At 41.8% G+C, this 21578-nt stretch overlaps 1 protein-coding gene across 10 annotated transcripts in view; it reads right to left on the minus strand.

The window, feature by feature from the left end:
• CDIN1 (CDAN1 interacting nuclease 1) overlaps positions 1–21578 on the minus strand; it is a 275506-nt gene that overhangs the window by 87517 nt on the left and 166411 nt on the right. The window lies entirely within an intron of this gene.

The raw sequence follows: 21578 nt of genomic DNA on the forward strand, positions 1-21578 counted from the left end.
TATTTTTGATCCACATTTTCCAGCGAATTCCAACTTCTATTTCCCAAATGTTCACTGTATGTTCACGTGAATCAAGGCTCGGAGGCTCCAGCTCTGCCTCCGAAGTCTATGCCTCGTCGAAACAAGGCAACACTTTAAAATCATGCAACAATTGAAAAATAATGAACATTTTGAGGCTTACTAAGTGAAAAGAATTGCCACCAACTAATTGGGACAAAGGTAGGAATAAGGCATTCCCATTTTGACAAAAGTGTGTAACTACTGGATCCTTGGCATGTAAGAGTTTAATCTTAGACTTCTAGGAGAGAATTAGACAATGTACAAATTATACACACGAACTTGCAAAAAAAAAAAAAAAAAAACTTTTCAACAGTATAAAAAAAAAAAAAAAAAAAAGGCTTCCCCAATCCCAACATATGTTTTTACACAAATCTGCATGCTCCAATTAAATCAGCTGAACTGCTGGTGTGCGGCTGGACCGCCTTAATCATCTTTGTAAGTACAATGTACAATTTGTGGTCTGATTTCTAGCAAGAAAAGTGCACCTAATTTTGGCTCTCCCCATACTTAAACCTATTTTAGAAAATTAGAATCTAACCATAGCTTTACACAGTCTTAAAAAAGAAAAACTGTATGCAGCTGCTGACAGGTCATTGATGTTGTAATACTCGGGAGTACCCGAGGAGAGATTTTATAGTATTATCCCAATGAATGGCATAAAAGAGACTTGGATTTTAAAAATTCATCTCCACTTGTCAAACATTATTAGGAAAGGAGGGAAAAATGGAGATTTCTTGGGACGATCTGACACAATGGCATGTTTTTCCGGTCCACCATGTCTGGCTGGCAGAACTCTTTTCTTCTCTGGTGTAATAAACAACTGTTTAGTACAATGCCATCTTTGGAACAAGGCAAGTTTTATGTTCTTTTTTAAGCTCTTGGCTCAAGAGAACAGTCTTATGGGAAATGGCTATTGTGTTTACTGTTATTTGATGATGAAATGTCATCTGACTAAAATACTTCTGTAATAAATTATTCCATTCAATAAAGCCATCAATAGTTTGGCTGGTTTAAAAATGCAATTTGCATTATAATGCATTGAGAAATCCCTGATGAAACACTCCTGTATATATTAGTTCAGATCAACACATGCACAAGTGTGCTTTGCTCGGGCTCTCCTTCAGGCTTAAGAGTTGTTTGTAACTTAAAATATGATAAAAATTCACAATCTCGAGACGTCATTACCACTTCACAGCTTTGTACAGAATCACTCTCAAGAAGGAAAATGCTCAAGTATTAACGTAGAGAGTGATGACCGGCTAAACATGAGTTAGCAGTATTAAAATACCGTTTCCGTCCATCCTCTCATAAAATGTAAACAGCTGCTACTTCATCACATTTTTGCTGACCTAATACAACAGCTCCACCCACCCACTCACTTTCGTGTGCAGTCAAATCTCCTCCGTGTGGTTTTTGTCAGACCACTAGCTTTTTTTATGGTGGTGTTCATCATCATATGCATTTGGTCTATAAACTGAGTGATTAGAATTACTTTCATTTTGGGAATTTTTCAGTGTCCGTTAGAATAACTGCAGACATCCCCCAAAAGCCACGGTTGGTAGTTATTGGCCTTGTAAAAGAAAACAAGCTCCTATTTCTTAATTAGTCTGGTGGTGACCCATGACTACTACTGGGAGAGGAATCCCTGTTGAAGGAAAACCGTGTATACTGGCCCACACTCTGCTAACGCAAACTGAAAAATATTTTCCTCTAAGGAAAAAGCCTTTTGAGGAAACAAGAAGCCATTCTTCTAAGGAGCAATGTCACCCAGGTGCCCTTAGGAACACGGGATAGTGTTGAGTGTGCCACCTCCCTGTGTAAGATGTGGCAGGGTCCCAGCCTCTGTTTGTCTACCAAGTCCTCTGGTGCCCGAGATCCCTGTGGAGACAGGGACTGGATCTTAGGGGTCCCTGTGTTCAGAGAGCTAAGCACAGGGCCCAACACACAGTTTGGTGGCCAATAAATGTACATGGATGAAGACACAAAGGAGTCACTGATCTGAAGTTTCTGATAATTCAGACTATAGTTCTAACGGGTCAGTGTTCCCAATCTCGTTGTGGTATCACAACTCCTGGTCGTGTATTCCAGCTGCTCTCAGTATCTTTATAGGGTTGAAATGAGTATCTGTGCTGTAGCTCTTATTACCATCTCATTTTCAATCAAGCAGGGACACGTTTCAGTAGTTTGAAAAGCAATGGACTCCAAATATGCACTGGGCGTACCTGTTTCTTTAGAGGCATGTGCCATGAACTAACGGTTTATTCAGCATATTGGAACAACTGCTCAAATAAGAATCTGAAGTTCTGGACTCCAGGTCTGACCTGACTCTAACTGGCTATGTGATACTGGGTAAGGGTCAGAGATTTTTTGGGTCCTTTCCTCTGTCAACAAGAAGGTTGTACTAGATGATCTATCAAGTCCCTCTTGGTCCTAGTATTTTTAATTTCTATTACCATTTTTATTTCTATAAGCCAAAATGAATGCTAGAGTACAATTTTTGAACAAAAACCAAAAGAGTCAAAAAAAAAAAAAAAAAAGAAAAAAAAAAGGTGTCTACCTTCTCAAAAAGAACTTGAACTCCCGGTTGTAACATATACTTAAACCTGATGGAATTCATGTACCATTTACTAGACTATTCCTTCTTTTCTCTCAAGACCTAGAGATTTATATTCATTGGGTAGCATGGGTTTCATGGACTCTTTGAATTTTATGTACAATTTTGCATACGGTTTCAGAAGTGCAAAGTTCATACTTTTAATTGATATTTAACTCATGATTTTAGGAAGCTCAGCCTAAATCATAGTCTAATGCCCTTAACTACTGTTAATGGACCTACATTGGAATCCTAGGTGAGACACTAATTCTGAGCTTGAGCATGTCTCTGTTCTCTTTTCAGTAAAACGGGAGTAGCATCTACCCTAAAGAGGATTATAAAGACTAATAGACTATACATAGAATTTATGTATATAAAATCACTAGTCCAGAAGCCACATCATACCAAGTGCTTAATAAGTAACATACATTTTGCTTTTTGCTTTAGCAAATGGAGTTAATTATAACTCCTTAATTTAAGTCATCATGGTTGTTCACTGCTGAGAATCAAACTAAGTTACTAGGGGTGGGGAGGATTCCTTTTCAAGATGGAGAAAGTTGGGGTGGAAGTATGTGTCTAAATATGGGAGCTTGTAAAGGAATCCACCTGTTTAATCCTGTTTGATAGGATCCTAACCATAATAATTAATACAATTATACCGTAAGTGATTGCAGCCATTGGCTGAACCAACAGTTTAAAACAATTCAACATACTTTATCATTTTGGTTTACATAGGTCTCATTTTGATGAGGTTTTCTGACTCTTCTGAGTGAGCTAATGGGATTTTCTCATCCAACCATTTGTTGGCATGAACTCACAGACTTAAGGGGGGCTACATGAGATGGTTTCTGAAGTCCCTTCTAGTTCTAAGACTCTGAGTCTCTTCTGAATCAGAGGGAAATCTTTAAAGGACACAGATATCTCGGGTCTCAAGTTGGCACACAGCCCTCTCACGTCTTAACTCAGTAGGCAATGGGGTGCTGTAAGGTATAGGAAATTGAGACTTGCTCTCCATTTGGAACCATTCTAAGCACAAGTGACTGTGAGAGTTCTGGATCCAAGACAAAACTTGTTTACGCTTCAAGAGAAGGGAGTGAGGAATGCTGCTGATACTCAGTACAGTATGACCAAAACATAAATGAGACTGGCTACCATATGCCACTCAGGGAAGCAGTCTGCTTCACTGGCCCACCTTCAGAGCAGAGTCTCACTATCCGATACACTAACTTAGTTGGGTGGTTTCTTCTATAGCATCCTTCCCCTCCCAAACTCTTTGGGAAAGAGCCTAAAATTTTGCAGTCTGCTGGGCCTGAGGCCCAGGGGTCGAGTAAGCTGGGCAGTTAGTGAGCAGTTGAGATTTGAACTTGCATCCAATATTCTTTCCACTATAGCAGTGGTACCCAAATCATCAATGGAGAATACCAGACTGTTAGTTCAGACTGTTAGTTGTATCAGAAGTGACTGGGGGAAGGAGTGGGGGGGGGGGGGCGGGGGGAAGCAGAGAAAAATGTATTTCTAGGTCTTAGATCCAGACAGTCTAACTTAGGTTTGGAGGAAGTTTTGGGATCTGTATTTTAAACAAGCCTCTCTGTTAATTCTGATGTGCCGCCGGGCTTGAGAACCACGGGGTTTCTGCTTTGGGCCACGGTCTCTAGGAAAGGCTTTCTGGAGGGAGATTTTCACATTGAAAAAACAATGCGGACTTAAACGTAGAGTGGGTTGTGAGATGGCCTTTAATGAAGAGTCTGGCTTGTTTGTAAAGAGTAAGACAATGGTCCCAGCTAGTGCAGCTCTGTGAAGGAGGAGTGAAGGGATCCATCTAAAAATCAGATCGCATGCAAGTTCAGTGTTCGGGACTCTCACGAATCGGTAGCCCTGTGTCGAGAAGGATTCTGAAGCAGGGAGTGGTGGCATAGAGCCACACAGCCAACATGCCAAATTTAAATACGGAACCTTATTTTAAAATGACAACATATGGTGTATTTTATAGTCCATCAAGATTGGCTTTGTTTAAATTGAATAGAAGATAAAAATAAGACGAATAGTAAAATTTAATTATCTCCTCCAAATTTTACTTGGCCCCTACAACTCTGTTTTTAATTATAGCTTCATGACTTTACCTGAATTCCTCAAGTGCAAATGCTTTCTTTTAAAATTTATTTTCATCATATCTTTAGTGCAATGCAGAAAAGGAATCTTAAATATTTATTTCGGCATTTTCTATCTTTATTGGTTTTGTAAACCACTGAAATTGTGGAGTGTGCTTTGAGTGGATTCCATATGCAATTAATCAACTGGAGGACAGACTACAATGTACACAACTTACGGAGTGAATCCCTATAGCTAAAAATATAACTTCTTTCCCTCCCACCCCTAAAACCTGCCAACATCCAAACAACTACAAAATTTTCTGCTAAGAAGATGCGTAATATATTCCAAGATAAATATATACAAATTAAGCTGAAAAACCTCAAAGTGTTATTGATTAATTCTCCAACATTTCACAATCAAGTCTCATAGATACTATTTCCCTCAGATGAATGCAAGCGAGGAATAGAATGATCGCAGAGGACATGAACGTGGAAAGGAGGCCTTGTAAAAGGTCTTAAAGGCAAAACAGAAGGAAAAGTGGGCAGCTGGGGATGAACAGGCAGACAACCACAAAAAGGAGTATCAGACTCCATGAAACATTCTTAGTGACAAGGGCCTCTACTTCCCTCCACTTCTTTGAGCTGCTTCCCAGGCTGGTCCCAGGCCTCTCTCGTTTCTATGCCCCCCCCAGTCTGAGACATCTGTGGGAGTCAGGTGCTTCAGAACATCTTAACAACACTGGGCACCAGGCTAGGGAAAGCGGACTGAAGAAGCCAACAACCCAGAAGAAGTCCTAAGAGTGGCAGAGGTCTTACTGTCAGTCCCAGCCAGGCCTGTGACCACTGGGCACCTGGTTTTCAGGATTAGGTTTCTGGGCAAGCTCTACACCGTATTCTCTCTACAAGGGGGCTGAAACATTCTAAAAAATCAAGCCAGGGACTTCAGTGACATCCCCAGTATACTTAATTGGTTCATCAAGCCATACTCTTTCCAATCACCTTAAGAAAAAAAATCTTAAGACTTAGACCTAATGTCTCGAACAAAGCACAATGAATGTTTTCTGAATGTTGATTAGAGGTCTGCATGGTGGGCAGTGGCTGGTCTTGGTAGATAGTTAGCAACCCTTCAATATGAAGTATTTAATATTAGGTCTCTGAAGAATCCAGGCTGGAAAGAGGGAAAGAACTACGGTTTTCAGAGAGATCTAAAAAGCAACAAAGAGTAGCTCAAGAAGGGTTGTCCAACAAAAAGTGAGCCAAAGTGAGAAAGGAGTTTGGCTGGTTGTGAAGGTGTAGGGACTTATTTAGTAACTGAGTTATTTAGAAATTTAGAAATTACCTAGAAATAATTTAAGCACAGGGGTGCCTGGGTGGCTCAGTCGGTTAGATGTTGGACTCTCGATTTTGGCTCAGGCCATGATCTGACAGTTCGTGGGATTGAGCCTTGTATCAGGCTTTGTGAGGATAGCTGTGAAGCCTGCTTGGGATTCTCTCTCCCCCTCTCTCTGCCCCTCCCCACCACAGGTACTCTCTCTCACTCTCAAGTGAAAAAAAAAAAAAATTAAAATAATTTAAGCACATCTATTTTTCTCCTGTCACTAATTCTGGCCACAATTATGAAAATATTTATATTCTGTTCACACTTAGGGTTCAGTACACATTACTGACTGACCTGTCAAATACTCAGCAAATTAAACCCCATAAAAAATGTGCCTATCGATAACAATGAAGATAATGGTGATCCCTGATTTTTTTTTTTTCCCCTCTTTTGGTAAATATCAAATTCAGAGTAACCTTTGATATATAAAGTCAAAGTCAGAAGTTTGGCATCAAAATGGAGATACAAAGATAAAAAGCAATTCGTGAAGCAGTTTTGAAATTCTATGTTGATAAACGTTAATCAGAAATTTAAGACTTATTTCCAAACGAAAGGGAATTGGCAAAATAACCTCACGTCTTAGGAAAGGTTCAAAACGGCTCTAAGATTTAGATTTCACACAAGGCAAAGAAGAGCTCACTACATTGGGGCGATTGGCAACCACTTTTAATTAAAACGAACTCATTTTATCTTTTATTTGAGCCAAGAATATTCCTCCTGAAGGCTCTTTGCTGCCTTTCCCCACTTTGAAAGCACGTTCTGGGCTGGGATTTATAAATGTCACATGAAATGAGTTTAGGTAAGTGAACAAGCATACTGCAGAAACAATGTTATGACAGGAACAACAATCCTTTTAACATTAATAATTGTATCTTCAAGACTACAGCATGTATTTCTATATACCTATGTACTGGCATTGGACAAGCACACTGATGAAGAATTTACAGAGTTCCAGAAGGGCAGGGACTTTTCACCCCCTTCACTCAAGCCCCTGTGCCTAGAGCAACATAGACATTCAGCGAGGACCTAGTGAATAAGTCAATGAAGGACTTGGAGTCCCTTCTAGTGCATCCAGACCATTACTCCTCATGCCCTGGTCCATTCACCACCACCGCTGTGCCAGGAATCAGAGACCTGGGCATGATGGATGTCCCTGGCAGACCCAGAGGGTCTCAAGTAAGACTGCTCAGCAGTCAGAGGCATCAAAAGCTGCTCAGGAGAACGTGAACTGACAGAATTGAACAACAAGAAAACCCCACCTATTCTAAGACTGTAGTGTTTAGTCTGTCTCGTTAGGAGTTTGATGGGAATTTCATGGAGAATTAAACAGTGCATTTTGAAGAAATGAAATTCTTCAAAGTCCTATTGAAGCCAAATACTTAGGGGAGTTAAAAGAAATCAAACTTCTAAAAGCAGTTTATTGCTCTTTCCACACATGGATTTTCATAATATGGCTCCATTTGTTAATTGACAAAATAGCTCTTATCAACTGAATGAAATGAATGAGAGAATAAAGAACTCGAGGAGGAAACCAAAGGAAAATATTAAACCCCTATAAAAAAAAATGAAAGGGTTGTAAAATTGTCGTTTTCCGTAAATGTCAAAATACCATACTTATAAATCTGGAAAACAGATACGATGCTTCCCATGGTGCAGCTTACACGTTGCTGTGGTTTCAACCTGGTGGCAGGTGAAACTTGGAAACAGTGCCTGTTACATTTCGTCGCTATTGGACTAAGACCTTGGCAGAAAAAACACCCCCCTTCTGGTTTGAAAATAAAGATACATCAAAACTCTCGAGTTGAAAGGTTAAGTGTACTCTCTGTGTAGTTGATAAATGCAGGCCTAATTTAATCAGGGGCCGTCGTGGGCAATGCTGCCCTGACCCAGGCTTCTGGTTTCCATGTGGGTAAGATCTAACCAAGATGTAGGCTCTAGGCCTTTGACCTATCCGAGACCTTGTCCGGGCCAGCCGAGGGTTCTGGTTAACAGCCGGGGAACCAGAAGTTCAAATCAGGAACATGTGCACGCTGCTAACACAACACATGGCTCCCAAAATTAAAAGGCAACATGATCGAGTGCTTCGGGATATTTTAACAACTAGCAGAGAGATTACGGCTAGATAAAACTGGGCTTTCGGGGTCACTCCTGCTCATTCATGTTTCTCCCCGTTTCTTTCGACTAGACAAATTTAATTTTATTGTATTTCTTAAGAATTTGCTAGAAAAACACAAGTTTGGCAAGTTGTTTCATGGTTGATTGATCTTGGGGAAATGGGGATGTTGTAAGGTTTCTCTGTGACATGTGTCACCTATTAGATAGTTAGCTTTTTCTATTTCCAACTGAGCCAAACCAAATTAATTAGAAAGAGGTTTGAATTACAAGCTAAATACAATGAAAAGTAATAAAAACAGAAAATGACATTTAGGTCATCAATAATATTCCTGGGGTAATTCGGCATTGATTTTTCTTGCTTTCTATGATAAAGAGCTTTACAAGTTGTCGAACTAACAGTTTAACCCTGGTTGTTACAGTAGTTACAACTGCAGGCATCAAGAGCACAAATTTAATAACGGGCAGATTTATTTTCTTTTTGGTTCACACTTGGTTTCTTTGGGAATCAGTACTAGGAGAAGATGGCCCGAGTTACCATGCACCCGAGGAAGCCTACACATCACAGTTCTTGTTCGATTCAATCTTATCAACAAAATTACACTCCAAAGCAGGTGCCCGATTCAGGTGAGAGAGGAGCGAGCGAGCGAGGAGACACCCCTCCTACTAGTACATTAGTGTTTTTTATTTTCCATCAGTCAGGAAAAAAATCTGGATTGTGACCATCTTAGCCAAGGAGTCCTTCTACTCTTCAAATTTTAGTTTTTGCTAAGTGAGAAGTTCTTGGTTCAGTTTTACAATGCCTGAGGTCCATGCAAACCAATGTTTTGAGTTACTTTTAAGATTTTGGTACAGGAAAAACCATAGTGCAAAGACTTGCCCTCCAAATAGCTAAACTTTGCAATTGGAAAAAAAAAAAAAAGGGAAGGTACAGGTTTTATTTTGTAAGGATTTCCAGTTAATGCTTGGAAAAAGTATTTGAGGGGGTCTGGGGACCTTTCACTTAAATTTAAATCCCGTATCTTCAGCTGTCTTAGGGGTTTGATTGTCAAGTCCCTGCCCACTACCTCCCCCCCCTCCCCCACTCCCACTCTTATCAGTTAGTGGCTGGGGCTGGGGTAAGGAGCCCCCTGTATCTGGGTCCTCAAGTGGGATCCTCTCTGGCTCCCAGTACTGTTAGTAGCCATCTACAAAGACCACAAGAAGCCATCTTTTCCCAGTTCAACCTCAGGATATGCCATGCCAAACCATGTTTCTGGGGTTTAGGAAGTGGCTCTTGCAGGTGCCAAGGCCTGGAAACCGTACCAAGTGGGACAATAACCACCACTTGGCAGAGTTCTCACACCACCTCAGAGCAGCAGCTGGGATCGCAGGAGTGCCTTCAGCTTCTGAAGGTGTTTCTCCCTGGCCAGACAGGCTGAAAGGCTTCAGTGCCGAGTGGATTTTGATACTAGACCATTTATCTACCCTCCAAAGAGGTCCATGTCAGAAGGGAGAAGTCCAAGCTTCTTGTCATGGCTTATGAAGTTTATAGGATCTTGCTTCCCCGAAAATTCCCTTCTACCACTTTCTCATCCAGCCTAACAGAATCAGATGCAGTTTTCTGTGCCAGTTTTTCTAATACTTCCATACTCTGGCTTTTGTTCTTTATTTTTACGCCTAGAATTACTTCATCCCATAATAGGCTAAGGCTGAGTGTAGTGATCTCTTGATAACCCTAATGCCCCATCTGTTATGTCAGAATCAGAAGTGTGGCTAACCCCAGATCTAGTGCTGGGCTATCCAATATGATAGCCACTAACTAAATGTACTATCAAAGTCAAAACTAAAGTTACAATGAAAATTAAAAATTCACTTCTCAGTTGTGCTGGCCACATCCAAACTCCATAGCCTTATGTGGTTGTCTTACTGAAAAGTACAGATAGAAACCATTTCCCATCATTGCAGAATGTTCTTTTGAACCCTGCAGGTCTAGAGAATAGGGGGTTGACAGACTGTCCCATGTACTGAGGGACTAAGAGCCCTCCATCCTGAAAAACTCTTGAAGCCAAGTGTTCCCGATGAGGGTGGGGAGAAATCTCAGTTCTCAGTATTTGCTTGGCCCTAGTTCACTAGATCCCGATTGGATTATAGGGTCAGAGAAGTTGAAAGGACACTTACAGAACATCACGACCACATCTGGGAACTTATTTTTCCACCTGAACCCAGAGAACAGCATGAAGAATGATGCACTTCTTGATTCTAAGCCTGCCTGAACATTAGCAGATGAAATAAATAGGTCTAGGATTACAATGCAGGAGAAGAGAGGAGAGCACGGATTATTACCAGTGAGACTATACTGCTAATACGGTTGGGTTGTTTGCAACAGCACTTTTGGATTATGTAGGCTTCTCTTACCTATCTTAGGAATCAATCCACTCTTTAAAAACAGTATCTTTAACAAAACGAAGGAGGGGGGGAAAGGCAAATGAGGAAACCTACTCTTTATGGAGAACAACCTGATGATTATCAGAGGAGAGGTGGTGGTGGGGGGAATGCGTTAAACAGGTGATGGGGATTAAGGAGAGTAATTGTGATGAGCATCAGGTGTTCTGTAACTGATAATCACTACATTCTACTCCTGAAACTAATATTGTACTGTAGGTTAAGCTGGAATTTAATATTGAGAGAGAGAGAGAGAGAGAGGGAGAGAATGTGATTGAGGGATGGTCAAAGAGGGAGACATGGAATACGAAGCAGGTTCCAGGCTCTGAGCTGTCAGCACAGAGCCTAGTGTGGGGTTCAAACCCACAAGACATGAAATCACGACCTGAGCCAAAATCAGACACTTAACTGACTCAGCCACCAAGGCACCCCTAACTAGCTGGCATTTAATTTAAAAACTTGGGGGGAAAAGAGTAAAAAACGAAATAAAACCCAAAGCACTATCTTCAAATAACTGACTTCCTCTTGGAACGCAATCCCTTTGGAATTTGGAGATACAATCAAATGAGGTCATCAAAACATGATGCTACCAGAATTTATAGAGAAGATTGGAAAGGCCACTCAGTGAAACTATAGAAATCAGTTCCAGTATTCCTTCAACATACACTTATCAGGGCCTCACTGTGCCGTGCTCAGTGCCGGCCACAGATGCAATGGTGGTCAAGATTGAGTTGGTTCTTGCTCAGATAAGTGTCATCACCTGTCAGCATAACTCAAACTAAGAGACAATTGGAAAATGGACTATCCGTGGAGTGAGGCTACTGCCTTAGAGGAAGGTAGATCTTCAGAGAGGCAAAACTAGAATAATGTAACAAAGCCAAGGTACACAATCCTTGACCTGAAACCCTTGACTCAGATGGCTTTGAGAATTAAACTGAACAGAATTAGAAGTTTGTATGTTATCCTCTAAGTTATACCGTAGTGGGGAACACAGCAGTCCTCTGTCGACTAACATTAGTATTTCTGAAAGGAAATAGGACTTTTCGAAGGGAGATGATGTTCCTAAATAAATAGCCTTTATGAGTTCTGATCAAGTCTGACTGCCAAATGTGGTGCTGCCTTACTTAAGAAAAGAAAATCAGTCTTGAAAACCTTTGGGATCCTGGGATTGCAGGTAAGAAACTGTATATAGTTGTCTTAAAAATACGTGTGACCGAGAGGGTAACTGTTAATATAGAATTTAGGAAAAGAGCCAACAGATGTCTCCAGTTCTCTTCTGGAAATCGAGTACTTTCAGTCTGTTGAGAGAAAGCAGCTGGGTGGCCTCTCCCTACGGCATTGGCTCCTCTGCCATGGGGCATCAGAATCGGCTGGGGAGCTTTACAAATCCTTGCCCAGGCCATACTCCAGATCACGCAAAGCAGAATGTCTGATGGGAGGACAGTATCAGTGTGGGTCTATGTACGTCAGAGTTGTACTTTTTCAATTGGGGTTATCAACATACAATAAGGGCCACCTGGATGGCTCAGTCAGGTAAGCGTCTGACTCTTGATTTTGGCTCAGGTCAGGATCTCCTGGTTTGTGAGTTTGAACCTCCCATCAGGCTCTGTGCTGACAGTGCAGGGCTTGTTTGGGATTCTCTCTCTCGCCCTCTCTGCCCATCCCCTACTCAGTCTCTCCCTTTCAAAGTAAGTCCACTTTAAAAAATATATACATACATAAAGGACCACGGAATGCAAAGATCTCAAGTAACCACAACCCCGAACAAGGTATCAAATACACCAGGTTCCCTTCTCTGTCCCTTTCACCCCATGTCCTCCCCCAGAGGTGACTCCTCTTGATTTCTGATTAGCAGCAAGGTGTTGAGCTCAATCAGGACGTTATAGTTCCAGTTCTCGGATGAAACTGCTCATTGGTATCACTGGGGAGTTTTAATTGGCACTAGCATGGGAGGGGGGGTTCCACCGCAGAGATGCCGATTTATAATTGAAGAAGCAGCATTTTAAGTTTATTTTTGAGAAAGAGAGAGAGAGAGAGAGAGAGATCCTAAGCAAGGCTCTGTGCTTTCAGCATTGAGCCGGAGTCTGGGCTCGATCTCACCAACCAGGAGAACCAGGAGATCGTGACTGGAGCCAAAATCAAGAGTCAGATGCATAACTAACTGAGCCACCCAAGCGCCCCATAGGCAGCAGCATTTTTATAGCTACCAGGAGATTCTAATATGAAGCAGTTGGAGAACCACTGATTTAGTGACTAGAACAAAGAATCATCAGAAAAAGGTTGCCTTTTGCAGGGAGTAAAGACCATTTCCACTTTCTCCCCACCCTCCCTCCCCCTCCTTCTCATCCCGTTTTTCTTTCTTCCCTCCCTTTCCTTCCTTTTCTTATCAAGCCACAATTGCTACTACAGATACGAGAAGCAGGTTAAGTTCCCCTGATCAAATACCGTTTTTCTCCCTTTCTCATTTTTCAGAAAAGATATTTTTTAGAAAGGATACAAGGAGGGAAAGATGAGAGAAACAAAAAAGGAAATTCAAGCAATCCGAGTGGGGGAGAGACACACGGCTTGAAGGGGAAAGAAATAAGGGAGAGAAAAGAAAACGTGGTCTCTCCTGACAAAGCTGATTTCACCCTGTATGTTCATCATACAAGGACCCGGTAGGACAAAAAGCTTTAAAAACTGCTGCTGGGCACCCCGCTGTATCAGTTGCCTGTAACTTATTTACCCCAGCATTTCCCAGACCTCACAGAGAAGAAAACCTCCCCCCCCCCCACCCGCGTTCTCGTGTTCTTGGAGAGCAGCAAAGCATTTCGGGTGAGAGGCTGGTTCTTAAATAGATGGCTTGACGCCCCGCCCAACCCATCACGTATGTATAGAGAGATCCTATTGGTTTTGTTCCTCTGAAGGATCCTGATATATACGTTACGCTTCATGAGATAATGCATTCATACACATCATCTGCTGAGCACACACTCACATCAGCTACAATTTTTAGGGCAGTGTGGAGTTTATTAAGGTTTATCCGGAAGGGCTCAGGAATGATTTTTAACTATACACTGGGATGTAATCTCCATCTCTCCTCCAACCTTTGTAAACTTTCTTCATCACAGGTGTCAAGCCAGTTCTAATTCACTTTGCCACAGACATGGAAGATAATTAGGGCTAAAACAGCTACGTGGGTAGTTAGAGGTGTATAGCAGGATTTGGGAAACCCCTTTATTCTAGACTCTGGGTCTCCTCCCCTTGGTTGCCACAGACACCTTTACTCTTTTCTCATCTCCTCTTTGCTTTTTTTTTTTTTTTTTAAATATTTATAAGAGAGAGAGAGAGAGAGAGAATCCCAAACTGTCAGCACAGAGCCTGATACGGGGCTCCCACTCACGAACGGTGAGATCATGATTGAAACGAAACCAACTAAGAGTCAGATGCTGAACACCTGAGCCACCCAGGTGCCCCACCTCTTTGCTATTTGACCCCTACCCTAGCCAATAGTCTGAATGCTGCTTGATCTCTTTTCCCCGGGGCTTGACCATTTCCATCCTGGGAGTGAACAGGATAGTGGCTCTGAATCACCCATCACTCTAATCATGGACCGAAGTTGCTGACGTACATATTCTTGTAGCCACTTATGGCAAACCCATTTGCCACACAAGCAGGGGAAATTGGGGAAGAAGCAGCTTCGTGCACTTCTGACTGGCCTTTCCAAATAAAACTTCTCCTTTGTTCGTTCCCAGAAGGGCCGGTCAGAGGCAAGAGACCGGAGGGGGATGGCTTCATTTGGGAGCAGGAACCCTAGCAGCTACAGTCTACCTCAATTTTTCCCCCCAGAGAGTTTGGAAAGGTCTGTGCATTGTGGGGATTGCCTTACTGCCTAATTCCCTTATTTACCAAATGAAGACAGGCCCAGAAGAGAGGTCTGGTGAAGACAGCAACCAATGCAGGGTCCAGTGCTTTCCTCCAGCATACCACACAGCCATTCACAGATCAGGTAGTGACTAGGTAGAGTAACAGGACTGAAGAGTTCTCTCCTTCACCATGAAACTACTAACAACCACACAAGCCAACACTCTCTCTACCTTCCTCTGGCCATCCGTGAAATCTATAAGCCCCTGGATGTGGGCTCATAGGGGTGGAAGGCAACAAAGGCAGGTCACAGGAGCAGGTGCAGAGGCTAGTGCTGGCTGTGGACACAAGCTAAATAAGGTGCTAAAAACACCTGTCTCTTCTCTAGGTGGTTTGCTACGAAGAAACTTTGTCGGTGATTACAATTTCTCAGGCCTTCCAGATTCCCAGGAAGGATTACTTAAAATGAAGTCACTCCCGGGTGCAAGGCAAACGAGAAGCACCTATCTGACCGGCCTCCTCTGAGCAGTCACCCGTGGTGCTTCCCTCCCTGTCTGTGTTACCTCTGCAGCCATACGCTGGAGTCTCCACTTCACCCTGCATGACTCCCAGAAGGCTCATACCTAATAACAAAGGGCACATGGAAATGATATTTCAGGAGATGTCAAAGTCCTCATTGCTGAATTTAATGAAAGTGAAGTTCTGAAGGGTGAAGGTCAATTACTGTGTGAAACTTTCCAGGTGGCTTTGCTTTAGTGATCTGAACAGGTGGGAGCATAAAGACCACCTGCTTCTCTGTTTGCACAGTGACTAATACATTTATAAACACTTAATAAACATTTAACGGCGGGCAACTCTCTTAAAATAGTTCTTTCACAACGAGACTTCAACAGATTTGAAATTACTGGGTGACTTTGTAAGGCTACTTCCATAAAAGGGGATGGGCTGCGAGTTCTGGCGATGCTGGGACCCAATCCTTTATCCACAGGCCAGAATTCCTGAGCCTCCTTATGCTCAGGTCTGACTCACAAAACCCGATACTACATACACGACAGGGGGAACACAGAACAGACTATGACAATTTTATTCCAAACAAATTGCTGAGCTGTAACACATTTGGAGGGGACCTTTTCCAAGATGCAGAGTGAGCTTTGAGAATTAAAAATATAGATCCATTTTCTGGTGTTGGGAAAACTGACTACCCATATGCAAAAGAAAGAAATAAGACACTTATCTTACACCATATATGAAAATCAACTCAAAATGGATTGTAGGCTTAACATGTAAGACCTGAAACTGTAAAACGCCTACAAGAAAACATAGGGGGAAAAGCTTCTTGACATTGGCCTGGGTGATGATTTCTTGGCTATGACACCAAAAGCAAAAACACACAAATGGGACTGCATTGAACTGAAATGCTCCTGCCCAGTAAAAGAAACCATCAGTGGAATGAAAAGGCAACTTACAGAATGAGAGAAAATGTTTGCAAACCATATTCCAATAAGGTGCTAATATCCAAGTTCTATAACGAACTCCTACAATTCATTAGCAAAAAGCCAAATAATGGGATTATGAGATGAGGATTTGAATAGACATTTCTCCAAAGAGCTACAAATGGCCAGCCAGTATATTAAAAAAGTGCTCACCATCACTAATCATCAGGGAAATGCAAATCAAAACCACGATGGGATATCACTTCATACCTGTCCGGATGGCTATTAGGGAAAAAAAAAAAAAAAGGCATTGGCAAGGATGTGGAGAAGTTTGAACCCTGATACGCTGTGAGTGGGAATGTAAAATGGTACAGCTGCTATGGAAAACAGTATGGATGTTCCTAAGAAAAATTATAAATAGAACTACCATATGATCCAGCAATCCTGCTTCTGGGTATTTATCCAAAAGAATTGAAATCAGTATCTTAAAGAGCAATTTGTACCTCCCATATTCACTGCAGCATTATTCACAAAAGGCAAGTGATGGAACTAACCTAAATATCCATCAACAGATGAATGGATAAAGAAAATACTGGATATACATATAAAGAAATGAATATTATTCAGCCTTAAAGAAAAAAGGAAATCCCGTTCTACGCTACAACATGGGTGAACCTTCAGAATGTTACTCTGAGTGAAATAAATCAGTCCCACAGGGACAAATCTGCTTGGTTCCTCTTATGGGAAGTATCTAAAATAATCAAATACATAGAAGCAAAGAGGAGAATGGTGGTTGCCAAGGACTGTGGGGAGGGAGAAACAGGGAAGTGTTCAATGGGCATAAAGTTTCAGTTACGAAAGATGAGTAAGTTTTGGAGATCTATACAACACAGGGCTTACTGTCAAAAATACTACGCATTGTGCACTGAAAACTTTGTTAAGAGAGCAGATCTCATGTCTAGTGTTCTAACCACAAAACAAAAAACCTAAGGGGTACAAGGAAACTTTTGGAGGTGATGGATGTGTAGTAATGGTTTCAAAAGGGATTTGCATATGACCAAAATGATCGATTTGCATACATTAAATATGTGCATTTTTTGGTGTATCAATTATATCTCAATAACACTACTAAAATGTCTGTTTTTAAATTTCTTAGTTCAGGGAAAAATGCAGAATGTAAAATTCCCTCTAACAATAAAAAAATAAAATAAAAACCTCAGCCTCTGAAGACATGGAAAACACTGCCAGCAAAGTTAAAAGTCCTGGGTTCAAATTTTGCCTTTGATACTATTTTTCACCATAAACTCTCTTGGTATAGATCTAACTTCCTCCGTAATATCTCACCTACCATATTGGTTAGAATTAAGTTCTCTTGCTGCCAGTGAAAGAAAAATCGCAACAGCAGTGGCTTACACAGACAGTACATTTCTCTCTTACATGAACTGAGCTCAAAGGGAGGCGGAACGAGGCTGGCACGATGACAGTATAGTCAGCAGGGACCTGAGCGCCCACGACCATTTTTGTTCTGCCATCTTTGGCACAACCTTTCCTCTGATGGCCCAAGATGGCTACCCGAGCACCAGCCACCAGGCCACATTCCAGCCAGCAGGAAGGAAGGAGTGGCAGGAAAAAATACACCTCCTTTCTTTCAGGGCATTTCTCAAAAGCTGCACAGGACACTTCCACTTACGTTCCATTGCCCAGAAATTAACCACACGGGCACATCTTGCTGCAAAGGGACCTGGGGTTTTATTTTTGGATGACTAGATACCCAGCCCAAACCAGGTACTTACTAAAGTAAGGAAGGGAGTGCAGTTATCAAGGGACAGCTAGCTAGCAGTTTCTGTCTGGAGTGGTGGGCTACACTGAATGAGGATGGACATTTCACAGAAGGAAAGGCTCCTCTGGATAAACTTGGAAGCTTGGGGTGAGGGTGGGGGTGGGCAATGAATAAACACAAAGGTTCTCTGTAACAGAAGAAATGTATCATTACCTTTTCTGGCCTATTAAATACCGTCAAGAACGGAGTCAGAAGCTCTAAAGACTAGATGGTAGAAAACAAATGTACAAGCTACCTTTGTTTACGTTTGTTTATATGTTACTAGACAACTGGATAAACGCATCTTTTGGCACTATGAAAACAGCTCTTTTAATTGAATATTAAAAGGAAAAAAACAGAATTCTCACTGAAAGTCACATCATGGTGCAGAAAATACAGGTGCTACAGCTTTATGCATTTACACAGAGATGGTTTCCTAATGACACATAATGACAGAAAGAAAGTAAACATGTGGATTTGGCTTAGTCCACAGTAGACTTTTGGCCTGGCTTGCTGGCTTTGCTAACTACCCATGTCAGATACACCAACTTTTAGAATGGACGCTCTTTTTTTTTTTTTTTTTTTTAATATATGAAATTTATTGTCAAATTGGTTTCCATACAACACCCAGTGCTCATCCCAAAAGATGCCCTCTTCAATACCCATCACCCACCCTCCCCTTCCTCCCACTCCTGAATGGACACTCTTCACTCTGCATGTTTATTCCCTTCTCCATCACCAACATTTTTTTTTTTTTTTTTTTTTTTTTTGGAAGTCTGAGTAGCCAGGTTGATTCATTGGAATGATTTCTTGAACTTGTGGGTTGTTTTGGTGCACACACAGAGAGTGGACACTGAAAATCACCAGACCTGCACAGAACGCCTCCTGAACACTGTGCATGCATATATAGTGCCCACCTTCCTCTGATTACTGTTTATACCCAGACATCACAGCTGCTATAAGGAGAATCTTACTAAGACAGAGCCTAATCTTGCTTGGAGCCAGAAGCCCATTCTTTGCCTGAAACTGAGTTGGTCTTCACACAGAGAACAAGGACATACAAGGTAGGAGGGAACTCTGGCAAGCCTTGATGTCACCTCCCAAGCTCGCTAAGCCCAATGGGGAAAAAGGGGGTGGCTCCTTGGCCAAATGGGAGATGGGGGTGTGGTTTCTTACCACTCCATGGAAGTTGACTGCAGCTGAGAACAGAGAACTGAGCATTTGGTGCTCTGAACATTTTTAGGGCCCCCCAAAGAAACTGGATCCTATGTTGCTTGGACAGGGGAGGCTCTAAACTCTATCAGGTGCAAGCAGGAACCCTTTTGTGGGCTGTGCTAGGGAGCCCTCTCTTTGTATGAAGCCAAGTGAATAGAACCTTGACTCTTACCAAGTGAGGGCAGAAATTATGAGACAGGGCTGCATAAACAGGAGTCACCTATAAATCACTTAATGAAAACTGCTGGATTAAATCAGAGAGTCTGCGCATTTTTGATCCACTCTCTAGATAGGAGATGGGAAAATCAGGTTGGACCTCTTGAATAGAATGCCATAAGATACTAAGAGCGCCACTTGATGGCCGCGACAAGACTTTTGGAGCCGGCCTGTGGGCCTAACACGGTTTATAACACCATTTCAATGTACAAAGAGCTCCACGTTTACAACTGCTATCTGATCCATAAAATTTATTAGTGCCACTCATGTGCAATTGGTGGCAATCTGTATTTTATTTTTTTTCCCTCCTTCTCCAAATGAAAATATGGGCCTCTTCAAGAAACTGTAACAAAATCTTACATATCTACCATGTAGCCGTAGCCGTTAATAATATATAAAATGCCTCAGACTTTTTCCTCTCGAGTGAGAGGTAAACAGGAAAGGTAACAGGCTTTAGAAGATGTGTAGCTGGCTGCATGAAAGCGGGGCTGGCGACAATGATGATGAAGAGCCTTCATTCCAGGCATCATGAAGGGATGGGGCTGCCCACAAGAGCATCTTCCAGTGTGTGCGGGGCAACTTCGGGAAACTTCCCTCCCTGACTCCCAGACAGAGCCTCCTTGAAGTGCAGTAATGAAAGCATTTCCTTCGAATTTGTCTCTTTTCTGGCTTGTGGCAGCAAAGAAGAAAGACCATATCATCTGCTGGCTGATGAAAACTTGAATAGCTGTACACTGTCACCAGATCATTTGCAGGAAAAATGATAAATGCCCTAAAGAAAGCCCTGGGATGCTATATGTAAATCTGAGGTAAGAAGAGCCAATGAGGTCTGTGACAACATTAAGCCAGTTACTAGCAATGAAGCAATTATATGTGTGACTGAAACAATCTATAATGACAGGGAAGCGGCCAGGAGACCACTTGGAAGAATCTAAAATATCTAGTGTCCTGAGAGGAGAGGAGGGTGACCTATTCCAGAGCTTGAGGGTCAGAAAGATCTGGAATTATAAACGGAGACCGCAGGTACTATATCACACAACCTTCTAATTATAAGTGCCTTAGCTCTGGTGAAGGCAGACCTTATAAAATGACGGATGGCGAGGAGTCACAGAGTGAAATGCAAGCTCACTGAACAGACACGAGGGGAAGGAAAGGAACTAAAAATGAGAGTGTGAAAGCTATATAGAAAGGGATGGCATCTACCTTGGTCACGGTGTGGAGGAGCGGGCATACCTATACACTCCCTGTGGAGAAGAAATTCTACCAACTTTCTGTGACAGGCAGAGTAGTCATACTTATCAACAGCTTTAAGACTCCACAGTCCCTTAAACTTGGGAGTGCTACTACTGAGATATAATCCTAAAGAAATATTCACAGATGTGGAAAGGGATTTAATGAAGTATTAATAATAATGATAACAGTAACAGCGAATATTTATTGGATGCTTACAATTTCATTCACAGTAGGACGAGCTTGTTTGGGATTCCGATGGAAGTCTCAGGTGGTGACAGAGGGGGGAAATGAATGAACATGTAAAGAATCTCTGAACATGTAAATGCATAATCTTTTCTTTTTTGGGAGGGGAGAGGGGGGCAGAGAGAGAGGGAGAGAGACAATCTTAAGCTGGTCCCATGTCCAGAGTGGAGTCCGATAGATCATGAGATCATGGCTTGAGCCAAAATAAAGAGTTGGATCCTCAACCAAATGAGCCACCCAGGTGCCCTGACAAATGCATAATCTTTACAGCACAACACATCACCTTTCTTTGCTCTTGTGTGAAATAACTGTGTAGGTGAATCAGAAGCTCTGAAGATTAGATGGTAGAAAAGAAATGTATATGCACAAGCTACCTTTGTTTGTTTGTTACCAAACAACTGGATAGATGAATTTTGCGTGTCATGGAAAGGGCTCTGGTAACTGAATATTAAAAGGAAAAATTAAAATGGTCACAAAACATCACATCATGGTACCAAAAATGCATGTGCCATAGCCTTCCCCGTTCATAACAGGCAAATCGCACAAGACAGAGGAAAATAAAAATGTTGACTGAGGCTTACTGTGCTCTCTGTATCTTAACTCATTTCATCATGAGGATGTTCATCACAGCTTTGTCTATGGTGACCTCTTAAATACCTCTTACAGATGGGAGGCTAAATAAATTCTGATAAATCCATAGAATGCTAGCATTAGGAACTCCTCACAATGGGTAATGTGGAACTATATTTAGAGACCTGAAAAACCATCTCAGTATCTCGGTGGTGAAGAGCACATGAACACACAACAGCGTATTCAGTATAATCCCATTTTTGCTAAAATGCTAATAGTGATAATGTGTATGCACTGGGATTATGATGATTTTCTGTTCTTTATGTGATCCTGGGATTTTCAGACTTTT

The sequence above is a fragment of the Leopardus geoffroyi genome, chromosome B3, assembly GCF_018350155.1.
Source record: "Leopardus geoffroyi isolate Oge1 chromosome B3, O.geoffroyi_Oge1_pat1.0, whole genome shotgun sequence".
Classification (NCBI taxonomy): domain Eukaryota; kingdom Metazoa; phylum Chordata; class Mammalia; order Carnivora; family Felidae; genus Leopardus; species Leopardus geoffroyi.